Source organism: Propithecus coquereli, unplaced genomic scaffold, assembly GCF_000956105.1.
Source record: "Propithecus coquereli isolate 6110/MARCELLA unplaced genomic scaffold, Pcoq_1.0 Scaffold34, whole genome shotgun sequence".
Lineage (NCBI taxonomy): Eukaryota > Metazoa > Chordata > Mammalia > Primates > Indriidae > Propithecus > Propithecus coquereli.
In genome coordinates, this window is record NW_012149063.1 from 12216019 (window position 1) to 12228474 (window position 12456).

A 12456-nucleotide genomic window follows, 5' to 3' on the forward strand; every position below is an offset into this window, starting at 1 on the left:
GAAACTGGATCCTGGTGTCACAAATGTTGGGGACCACTGCCATAGAACACTGGTTAGAAAACTTCATCCAGCCATAATTATCATCTGGGGAGTCAAGAAAAAATGCTGGCTCCAGGACCTCACCACCCACCACCTCCTGTTAGATTTTGCAGTGTTAGGTTTGGGCCCTGGAATCCATATATCACGAGTGAGTTCACGGGGATACTGATGCAGGTGTCCAGTGGTTCACACTGGTATGGAAAACTGTGGTAGACTGAAACCTGTGGGTAAAGGCCAGTGTGTAGACAATGAGAGAGCACGGTCTGCTTCTCCAGAATTCACACAGGACAGGTTACCCATGGGTGAATCCCAGGGAAACTTAAGGAAGCAGTGTCCTGTGGTTAATGTAGCACTGGTGAACTGAACTTGGCATATTTAGCTAGATTTTTTTCCTAAGAACCACAGGTAATTCTGATATTCATCCCCAGTTGAGAACTGGTACTAATCTTCAAGTGTGGTCTGTCAGTCACCTGGGATACTTATAAAATATGTCGATTACTGGGTCCCATCTCAGACCTGGAGAGTCAGAGCCTTGAAGGGTGAATTATAGGAATTTATAATTTTAGCAAGCTCCCAGGGTTTCTTTCATTTACTAAAGTCCAAGAGATGTTTTTAGAAGCAGCCTGGTGACAACAAGCATGGAGCAGAAGGAAAAGACTATCTTACTTTCCACATTCTGAGCCTTGAAGATTTTATTCCTGTGGAAGTGAGATTGACCATTAAGAACCACACATGTAGTAATGAGGTATATGAGGACTTCAACCCTTTGGCAATCCTGCAAATTATATCTTTATCTTAACAATTATTTGGCCTTGTAAATTCTAACTTAGAAAATCCAATTCAGGTATTAAATGCCTATGAACCCAGGAGAGGTGACTATCCAACTACAATTCAGGTGCCTGAGAAGAGGCTGTCCTTCAATTAAGTCTGCCCTAGTTACACAGACCCTGTTTACATAAGATTGTTCCTATACCTGGATCATTCTCTAATTTTGGTCACTTCCAAACATTCCAGGTTTACATATGAATACCAAGTTCAGGAAGCATATTTCTGCAGAAGCTATGTGTTAAATAAGCTACTTGGTCTTTCCAAAAGTCCTAGAAGCCACATCATATATTTTGTTAGTAAAAATCCACCTGAGCTTCACATGGTTACAAATTTTTAAGAGTTCTTGTAGTGCTTCCAATTCCACACCTCTATTCTCCCTTTCACTGCATTTGTTCTTTTAAAGTAAACAAGGAAAAGTGTGGGAGAAAACAGAAAATATATCATTGAAATATAACAAGTAAGTTTCAAACTGAAGGCTCAAAAACCACAGTTGCAAAAGTTGTCTTGGCAAAGAAATAAGTGCACCTTTAAAGTATTTGATATTAATAATTAAATTGTATAATGTTCAACTATGGCTACCTCTATGAGTACTGTAGGTGCCAAGAACTTTATAAAGTATGTTATGCGTATTAACTCATTTTATCTCACAACAATCCCATGAAAGGGTCTTCTATCATTTCTTAGACTTGGGAAACTAAGGCACAGAGAAGTAAAATAACTTAGTCAAAGTCACACAGCTAATAAGTGGAAGGGCTGGAATTTGCATCTACAAAGTCTAACTCCAGAGCTTAACCTTTAGGCTCTACTACTTCCCATCTTCAATAGTGCAACATACATGGGGAATGAGATACATTTAATTAGTAGCATTTCCAGAAATCTAAGAATATGTACAATGACCAATTTATTTAAATAAAAATATTTTATGTAGATAAAATCACAATGCCTGTGTTTATACACAAGTACATATATTTGTATGCAAACAATGATATTTTATACTTTGTATTGTTATTCTAAGCATTAGATTTTTCAGAACAGATAAGATAATACCTCTCCCTAAGCCTATGAGGAAAAGTTTTCCCACCTCCAAAGTATCGAATCTAAGAACATCACAGGGTCCACACAATTTCTAGGTGAAGTTTAAATGCCTGCTAGTGTTAACAGCAGTAGAAGTTTTCTATCCTTACTTATGTTTTATTCCCCTAGGCTCGAATTTTAAATATTCTAAATTCTCTGGTTCTCATTTTTCAATTTATCAGTAAAGATTTTGCACAGAAATCACTTTTAACTCTATAAATACAAGGATGATTTAACAATTGTCTTTGATCAAATAGTAGTCATTTCCATATCCTTATCTAATATTTCACAGGAATAGCAATCTTGTAAGCCTGAGAAGAATTGGAATCTGAACCCTGGTTTGAAATTAGTATAAGATGACCAAGAGTTCAGGCCTCTGGACTATGAAAACCTTACTTCATAGACTACCCATCAGACTGACTAATTTAACTAATACACATCAAAAATCACAGCTCTCTGTAGAATTTTACACAATCTTAACATTAGTATATTGGAGCAAAGATTTATAAGAATTAGCTCATTATCTCTCACAATGGGACTTTTCTTAGTGTAGCTCAAACTACTTCTAAAAATTTCATCACACCTTCTTGTGTTATACAAAAGTACCCATCATACTATGGAAAGTAAACATTAGGCCGTAGGTGAGGATTTAACTGAAAAATAAAAATACTCTTCCTGATCAAAAAGTAAATATTGTGGAAATGAAACTTTTTACTCCAAGAGAAAAAAGTAGGAAACAGTACTCATCTGCAGTTATTTCACATACAAAGGATGTCAGTATAACAATCCCTGATAATTACGATGGGGTAACTTTAGCCAGGCCCGCCAGAATTACAGAGCACCCCTTTTATTTATTTTCAGACACTTAGAGAAAAAAAATGGAATACGGGCCCTCAGTTAATATTACGTCCATTTACCTAATCTTTGTATTGCCGATATAATGATAAGATAATATCATAATGGCTATTTCAGAATCTCAGCCAAAAAGAAAAGAAAAAGTTGATTAGCATTAGCTTGCACAGCACAGGATATCACTGTGTGTGCTTTTCTTCTTTGTTTTTAAATTCCATTTCTCATTATAAAATCAGAAATGTAAATGCTTTGTACAATCATATTTATTTCCAAAATAAAATGCTCTCTTGGGCCCATGAATTTCAATCTTTTTTATTTGTTGATGATAGAACTGTCTTTACTAAAAGACTAACGTCATTTTTCATGAAGTAGGCATAAAAACCCGGTCATCTTTCCGTATCGGTTTATATGTATTTTAATCCATCTCTGCTGTTTATGAGATCATAAAGCTGATATGGCACCAAATGGATCAAAAACAAAGGGGTGATTGTTTTTTATTAGTATCTATGCTGTCTTCTGTATTTTTTCATTGACTTATGAAAAATATGCTTATAAATTTCCTTTCAAACTGATTATACTGTGCTGAATATCTTGAAGCTAACAGGGGGTGAGGAGAGCGTTACTTTGGCTAAGGCAAGATGACCCTTAACTGATTCAGGAAGTGTAAGCTGTAACAGTATGATTATTATGCTAAACAACTACTCATTTCTTGAATAACCACAATGTGAACAGCACTCCAGTGCTGGCTCTACAGACATTATTTCACATATTCTTCATAGCAACCAAGTCAACCCATTTCACAGATGAAGAAATTGAGGCCCACAGAAGTTAAGTGACCCCTCTCTCACCCAATCTCTCAAAGCTGGTGAGTGGCTAAGCCACAGTTTGACTCAGAACAATGCTATGTTCTTAATCATCACATTACAACGCCTTTATGGACCAGATACTGTAGTTCTCCACCTAGGCTGGGAATTAGAATCATTTGTTTGAAAAATACTGAAAAATTAAACCCTTCCCTACATATGGGCTAAGAGCATCACTATTTTTTTTAAGCTCCTGAAGTGATTATAGTGTGAATCCAGGGGTGAGAACAGCTGGATTAGAGGACACCAAGGAATATTCATTTTCTTTAAAAGTATGAATATTTCTCTGATTAGTACAAGAACAACAATGAAAGTTCAAGTTGTTTATCTAGAACAGGAACCTGAAACGGGAACACCAGACGGGGCATACACCAACACCAGCATCGTCAGACGATTTTTGTTTCCTCCCCTCAACCTGTTCCTTCTGCCTCATGTGAAGATCCCACATGGCATCTCGGTGCTGAAGTAGACCCAGGAAGCAGTGTAACCCACGCCCTCCATCTACAAGTGACAGAGGAGCCCAGAAAAGAAACAGCTTTGCCCCACGTCTCACGCTAGCAATAAGGCAGACGAGAGCTTGAGTCTCCTGCGCCCTATTTCAGTGCTTCTTTCACTGGAAAATTTTGGAAGCAGTAGAAAAACAGGTGGGTCAGGGAATCAGCCAAGGCACCTGAAGAGAATTTCAAGAACCAGAGAGCAAAGACAAAAAAAAAAAAAAATCAAAGCAGAGTGAGAAGGGAGAACAGCCACAACCTGCAAATAATGGGAAAATGAGAAGGAATATATAACAAAGCAATGCAACTGGCCAGAGAAAAATACAGTAGGGAGAATGAGCAATTGCAACAATATAGCAGTAAAATAAGGGGAAAACACAAGGGAATAACCAAACTTTCCATTATCTATTTATAAATCATGTTGTGTATTTATTAACCAAAAAAAACAAGAAAATAAAAACCAAACACACCCTTCCAGTGCTTCTGTAGCTAAGGAAATCTTGTCCGTACCTGGACGTTAGAGATGATACTGTAATCCATCAGAATGGAACCCGTTAATGTCAATTGCTCATCGTGGATAACATTACTTAAACTACTGTCCATAAATATAGAAGCTATCGACACAGCCATAGAAAAAGTCCTTACATTTTTATGAATAACGATGTGCTAGCCTCATGACTGGAAGATTTCTTATGCGGAGACCCCGAGCATTCTCGAGTTCTGGGGCAGCAGTGGGGGCAGCAGTGGGAACAGCAGACAAAAGGACTGATGGTCTTAGCGGATGGCTCACTCTGCCCAGAGCTCTTCCCACAGTGTGGGGCCTTATGACACTGAAGAAACCCTCACTGTCCTTCAATGCCCCGCTCAGATGGTGCTTCCTCAGCCAGCCCTGCTCTCCACTCTCCTTCCTGGCCGAATCGTCCTGACCAGTTGCCTCTTGCGGATTTTCGTCCGCCACAAAAAGTCCCTCCAGTGATATTGAGCGTTGTCAGAGTAGGCATACGCCCCTGCCTTGCGTAGCGACAGTATAGAGAAACCCAGCAGCACGACATAAGCCACCATCCCAGGGATGGAAGGCATTGGAGGCATTACTGAAGGCACCCTGAGACCAAAGCGGACTGCGACAGTGTGTGCCGATCCCCTGCAGGGAGAGTGTTCTCTGTCCATTGAGCTTTAGACAGCATCTCCAGGCCTACAGTACTTTCAAAATAGAAAGTAATATTGAAACAAGCACTAACTGTAGGGAAATCTCCAAGCAGAGAGATAGGGGCTGTCAGAACCCCCAAACCTGTTAGATATCATCTACTGCCTTGCTACTCAAAATGTGGTTCAAGGATAAGCTATTTCAAAATTACCTGGGAGCTTGTTAGAAAAGTAGAATGTCGGGCCTGCTCTGGTTGAGATTCTGCTCAACCAGAATCTGCATTTTAGTAAGACTTCCTAATGATTTATATGCACATTAAAGTTTAAGAAGCACTGGCTCTACTATAAAAACCAAATTGAGGTATTTAAAAAAAAAAACAGTTATTACACAAGTTGGGACTCAAGAACTGGGTAGAAGTCAATTTAACTAATTAAATTATTTGTTGATGTCCAACAATATGTCAGGCTCTGAGTTGGGTATTTCAGGAAATGAAGGTTTGAGGTTAGGCAAGGTTGGTACAGTGCCCTTGAGGGAGAATATAGAAAGCACATATGTAAGAGGAAGACTTTGACTCGTGCTCCAAAGGGAAGAACTCAAGCAAAATGTAACAGGGTTTGGTGGAGCAGAAGCTGGAGTGCAGAGGGAGATCAGGAAGCATGCAGCAATTGCACTGACTTTCTGACAGGTAGAAACGGCTGTGGGGAAGTGAGAGGGCCTATTCCAGGCAGAGGGAACAACGTAAGCAAAGATGTAGAACTCAGAGACCTAATACGTGTTAAGGAAACACTGCCTTCAGTCTGTAGCAGCGTCAAACTGTTTCCTAGAGACTCTTGACTCTATAATGATGCCTCAGGACTACTAAGGTCAGGAGAGGAGGCCAGTGGGATTTCTGGGGCCCCATTTCAACCACATGAGATTATATTTCAACAGGGGATTCCAACATTGAAAAATAAAATTTGAAATGTATCACTGAGCCGATACACAGGGTGCTTTTAAAATTATCACCCAGAGTTGTGCCAGGCATGTAGTAGGTACTCAAATATTCATTGAATAAATTAATAAATGAATGAGTGAATCAATCAATGAGATCTAAGTAAAAATGCAGAGCTACTTTGAGGATGGACGGCAGAGGGTCTTAACTGTTTGAGGAGAGGTTTATATGTCATCTGGTTGGGCGCTGGGGAAAAGTTTAATAACCAGGGACTGAACTTGACTCCGCCTTGGAAAGCTTATTCTGCAAAACCAACTGTTAAATGGATTGGAAACGGAAGAGATTAGAGATGGGAAACTAGTCAGGAAGCCATCATGGTAGTCTACAGAAAGAGATAAGAAGACTGAACAAAGACAGTCACCATGGGAATAGAAAGATGAAGAAGCAGGCATCATGGGGCATCAGGAAAAGTAGAGTCCATGGATTTGTTTGTGAATTATCTGCAGAAAGCAAAGATACTGAGGAGGTCCTCAGTGACTAGGAAAAATATGAAAATTGGCACAGAGATAGACACAGAGTCACCCTGTTTATTTAGGAGAAAGATATTAATTGGAGTTTAGACCCATTAGATCTGAGACACTCAAAAGTAACATAAAACCAACTCTTAAGTGGTTCAAAATGTAAATATGAAATTTAAGAAGGGAAGCAGTGCTAGAATATCACTTTAAGAAGAAATAATCTAACACTAATAAAAAAGACACCACTGTATAAAAAGTATCATACAAAAGAGCAAAAAGGAGATAATCTATAATCTATACAGCCACAAACATCAAAAGAAATCCCCAGAATTTTTTTTTTTCAAATGAAAAGGTTAAAAGACCATGTTGAGACATAGGGGGAACAGTGACAGGAACAGGAGGTGGCAAAATAGAGATAATGAAATGGTGTGGAGGGGTTATAATAAAAAAACCAGAAACACATGAAAAGCCATGGGAAACTGGGACAGACACACGCACTCACTGTTCTTTATACTTTTGAAGACTTAGAGTCCTATAGGAATGATAGAAAGCGATTTTGCTCTTTATTTTTGTGAACAAAGATTTTTACACATGAAGCAGTCACTCCTATGAGAAGTTAGCTAATTGCTCATGTCTTTTTTTAATATAAATTGTTGCTGTTAAAAATCAGGCAATGACATCTTCAAATTTAGTGGGAAGAAAAATGTCTAAGGGCAAAGCAAGGGGTGGCTAGCACAAGGACTTAGGATCTTTGTCTTTTTCATCGTGCCCGACTCCACACAGCATCATTCTGTGTAGACATTTCACCTTTCGGAATAGTTTGTTTTGAAGATTTTTTTTTCTCTGAGCCAGGTCACTTGCCTGAGAAAAAGAAAGCTGAGAGCACCTGCTGTATTTTGATAGATCCTCATATAATAGTTGTACTTTGTAGTTATCCTCCAGCTGCTGACAGATCTCACTAATTGGCGGTGTTTAGGTGACAAGTACTAATGAAAGTTCCTTCTTTGTTTTGACTATAGAGGAGACACCTCCATTGGTTTCCTTTCTGCCTCAGTTCAAAAAGTATACATTAAATTTCACTGTTCTCTTTTTGCTCTGTGAATCTGTATGTTGTTAAAATGCTGTAAAATATCAACATTATTTTTCTTAATATACATGATAGTGGTTATTAAATTTTCTATAAAGAGATCATTATTTATGTAATGTAAAATAATATAATGCAAATGAAGTACTTAAGGAATTATACTGCAAAACATTAATATCACTGGGATGATTCCAAAAAGGACAGTAATGTTTCCTTTATTATGAGAATTCACCTTCCCAAAAGCATTTCACTGTAAATGCACGCAAGAGAGGTCAAGGAGATCTACAAGAATAGCTACTTGATTTGTGGTTGTCATCCCAAGCTTCCTCAAATCACTTTTGGAAATGGGTAAGAGTGTGAATTATAAATCCACAAATACTTAATTTATGGGAATATAGAATCTGAAAAACAACCAGCACTTTGATCAAATAAACATTTTTTTCATTTTAAAAACCTCAGGTAACGACAGAATTTGCAATGCAATATTGTGCATTCTGAAGCCCTTTATCTATTACAGGGAAGGGGCAGCACATGCTCAATGCACGTATGGCATCAAAATGAGATTAAAGGACTCCAAAAACCAGTGAAATTCGATCCTGAAACATTTATGGGAGTTCTTTCAAGCCAAAACCTTTGTCATTATCTAAGACGCAGCTTATTGACTTTATGAAAAGGCTTTTTTTTAATTAGACAAATACATTTAACACAATTTCATGAATTGTGTGGAAACTGCCAGTTTCCAAGCTTTAGGTTGGGCCCTGTAACACAAATGTTTTGCTCCTTGTATTTGAACATCCATTGCCACATCTTGACAAAGTTTGCATTAGCCTTGGTGTATCGCTTCTCAACAAAGCAAAACCAAAGAGAACTGCAAACCTCGTCTGTGTATGAAAATGAAGAAAATGAAGAAAGACGTTCCCCAACTTTTGAGAGCATTCCCAAACTGCGTTTATTTTGTATTCATGGAGGTGGGGAGAGGGGGTAGTTGGCAATTTATTTTCCCTGAAGGACCCACAGCACTCCCCATCCAGGTTCACCATGAAAACTGTTTGTCCTCCACAGTCTGAGGAAGCATTCCGGGAAGCATCGTCCTGCCAGCTCTCCGTTCTCCCTGCGGGCCCCCGCACATAACAGTGGCGAAGCAGATGGTCCTCCCCCTTCTCTTCTTCTCGTCCCTTCCGCAGTCCCACAGTGTCCTCCCACCCTGCGCTGACACCTTCACCAGCGCTTAGTGCTTAGTAGCGGAGGCCGCCCCTCAGGGCTCCCAGCAAGTACAAACTTTGGGGACCTTCTCTCTGCCTCATCGTCCCCATCTCACCTTGGTTTAGCTGCAGGACTCTCCTGGGACCCCGAGCTTCGACTGCTATCCTCCCACACCTCTGTCCCCACACTACCCATTTCCCTGTAATGAAGAGAAAGACAAACCCCAAACTTCCAAGCTCAGGTGGCAGAAGCGCTGCGGCTAACCACAGCGGGGCACTAGCCTTTGCCTCTCCCCTTCTCCATCCTCCCCATCCGTCCTTGGAAACTGCAGCCTACCCTTGGGACTCCTCTGCTCCTCTGGCTTCCACGACCTAGTCCCAACTCCAGAGGCTAGCAGGAGCCTCGCCTCTGCAGCTGGGGAGCAGCGCGTGGGCGCCCTCCTCTACAAGTGGGACCGCAGGACAAAGTGCAAACTCTATCGGGAGGGGGGCTCCCGGCCATTCCCGCAGGCGGCGTGCCCAGGTGCCCGCTCGCTCTGCAGAAGAGGGCGGGGGCCGGCAGGAAGGCGGCGCCCATTCCGGGGGCGCCGGGCTGGGCTGGGCGCCTGGAGCTTACCTCGGCGCGCGGGCCGCGGGCGCGTGGGGCAGTGGCTCCTCCAGCCGGGAAGCTGTTGCTCACGCTCTGGCGGCTGTGGCGGTCCCGCCAGGGCTGCACTGGGGCTTCGCGCAGACGCTCTCCCGCGAGCTGCTGCAGCCCGGGCGGTGGCGGCAGCGGCAGTGGAGGTGGCGCTGGCGACAGCTCGGCCAGGCGCGGCCCCGGAACTGTCCAACTCTTGCCGGCGCGGGGCTGAGGCGCCCGGCCGCGGCCCCCGCGCTGAGCGCCTGCGCGCCCGGCCTCGCCCAGGTGAGGGGCGTGTGCCGGAGCCCGCGGGGCGCGCCCGCCCGGCCCCGCAGCCCGCCCGGCCTCCTGGCCTGGCCGAGGAGCCCGGGTCTGGACGTGCAACGCCACTCTCGCGCCCGAAGCTGTGACGGTTTAGCAAGCAGAGACCTGGGAGGCATATACACACGGGTGAATGAGGCGGGACCGCTCGGGGGCTCGCTGACACTGCAGAGCCTCCCGCAGCATCGCTGCCTTAAATCCCGCCTTTCCAGGCGTGCGCGCACCGCGAGGGAGAGGAGGCTCCGTCCCCACGACGGGGTCCAGCGCGGTCCTCAGCCCTAGGGCTCGTGTCCCCCGAGAAATTCTTGGCAATGGCAGAGGTCCCAAAACCGAGATGCCAAGCCGCGCGGCCGGGCGGACGTTTCAAATATTAGTCAAGCCGGAGTGAAACTCTCTCCTTGGAGATAGTCAGACCAACTATTTGTTTTTCCTCTTTGGCCAGCTCTGGGCTCACAGACCACAGCGAGCAGCCTTGGCATTTTTGGCGGAGTCGGGCAGGCCCGCAGCGCAGAAGGCATCACTCGCCGCGGGTCTGAAAGATTCGCGGGCGGGGGGCTCGTTTTCCTCCGGGTTTCTTTTCTGTGTTTATTTAAGTTTTCGAAAATAAAACATGTCATCAGTTACCCTGATGTAGGGCATCTTCTGCAAATAGTGAAAACGTGGCCAAGGTGCTTGATTCTGAAAGGGAAAGCACTTAGAAAACATTTAAGGAGAAAGGAAAAATAATTTTAAAAGAGCAGTTTTCTGAGATTACTTCTTGCGGGGGGAAGTTCAAGAGTCATAAATGACAAGAACGCTGTATTTTACAGCAGGAATTTTTTTTTTGACAAGATGATTTTAAAATATTATTCTTTGGTTCTCGTCTCATATGATTGACACTAACTCCATAAATAATTAATCCTGCAGCTGTTAATGTCTTGGCATCGTCCAGAGTAAATATCTTAGTGCCCAGCCAAAGCCAGTGCTGTTCTCCAGGGTGGGTTTGAGATCTGACAAACACACACGCACACCATCCTACAGCTTTCTAAAGGAGCAGGTTGTGTTTATAAGCCACCTTGGAATTTAGGGTTATTGCAAGTGCCAGCACACCTGAGGAACCAGCGTGAGAAAGGGCATAAATTCAATTTATAATTTTTGTATTTTTAGAATCCAAATATCTTCACATCCAGGTAGGCAGTTTCACTTACTACTAAGGACAGACATTTATTGGTATGTTAATTCTTAAAACTGTACCCTATTTGAAATTGCTACAGGAGGCAAGCACCAAAATTCAATCACTGTATTCCAGAAGAACATAAGCTATGATAATTGCTTAAATTTTCTTTTACAATATTATGATCTTAAGGTCTCTTCCCATTAATACAGGTTGTATTGAAAACAAGTCTTTCTTGAATCCCTGAAGGTCAGTAAGATGAAGCTTTGGCAGACTGAGACGAATTCCAGAGGCAAAAGCCTTTCGAGAGGAACACCAAGCTTCCATTGCCATGCACTTCAGAACTGAGAACAGTGCGGTTGTCACCGTGGTTGCCACTGAGCTCAGGCAAGTATTGGAATCTCCAAGAACCTAAGTTGCAGAGAAAGGGTGAGGGCTCCTTAAGGCCTCCAGTCAACACCTTGGATTGCACTTGGAGGCAAATAAGTAACCTCTGCAGAGTGAGAACACCTGTGAGAAGTGTTCCCTGTGGTTTGCACAATTTAGCAGCATGTGCATTTTTTATGTCCTGAAAACTGCAACTATTTCCTTCTCTCCTCCCTGTCTATTTTTAATCACCTATAGCTAAAACTTATGAGGAAGAATAATTTGAGGATTGCATTTCCTAACAGCTGAAAGAAGCATAAAATACATGCAGACAACTCCCAATTTTTCACCTGTGACATAACTGATGAAGAATCCCGCCCTTTGTGTCCTCACCCAGGGCAGGATTAAGGCCTCTGGAGGCCAATCACTGAAACAATAGCAGTGCCTCCCTTCTAAATGTACTCCAATATGGAAACAACATTAAACTACAAAACACAAGATTTAAATGTATAGACAAAATTAAAACAGTTTCTGTCTAGATTTTCTGATTGCAAACGTGTGCCTATTGGATGATTTGGCACTGACCGTGCCTTTCCAGTGCTGTCTCACATAGGGGATCCTTCTGTCCTCAAACCCTCCTACCACCATTTTCCTAGAACCATTGTTGCTCATTCCTGGCAATAATGGAATAAAGCAACTCACAGAACTATAGCCCTAGGAAAGGAGCCTTTGGAGAGCAGCATACCCGACAAGGAGAGGGCCCAAATATCAAGGAGGAATTTAGCAGAAAGGGATTATTTTAAGCCTTTTTTTACTTTTTTTGTTTATAAGGTATATGGTGCGTTGGTTCCTAAACATTAAAGGCTTTAAGCAGACATAGACTTCTTTTAACTACATCCATAAATTCACACTTTCCAGTGGATAAGGAACTCGATGATAACAAGAACATCAACAAATTTGAAGACTTC

At 42.3% G+C, this 12456-nt stretch overlaps 1 protein-coding gene across 1 annotated transcript in view; it reads right to left on the bottom strand.

The window, feature by feature from the left end:
• Nucleotides 1–10030, bottom strand: part of ZNF385B (zinc finger protein 385B) — a 380819-nt gene extending 370789 nt beyond the window's left edge. The window contains exon 1 of the mRNA XM_012650808.1: nt 9646–10030. The gene's annotated coding sequence lies outside the window, so the exon portion shown is untranslated. The remainder of the gene's footprint in view (nt 1–9645) is intronic.
• Nucleotides 10031–12456: the final 2426 nt, after the last annotated feature.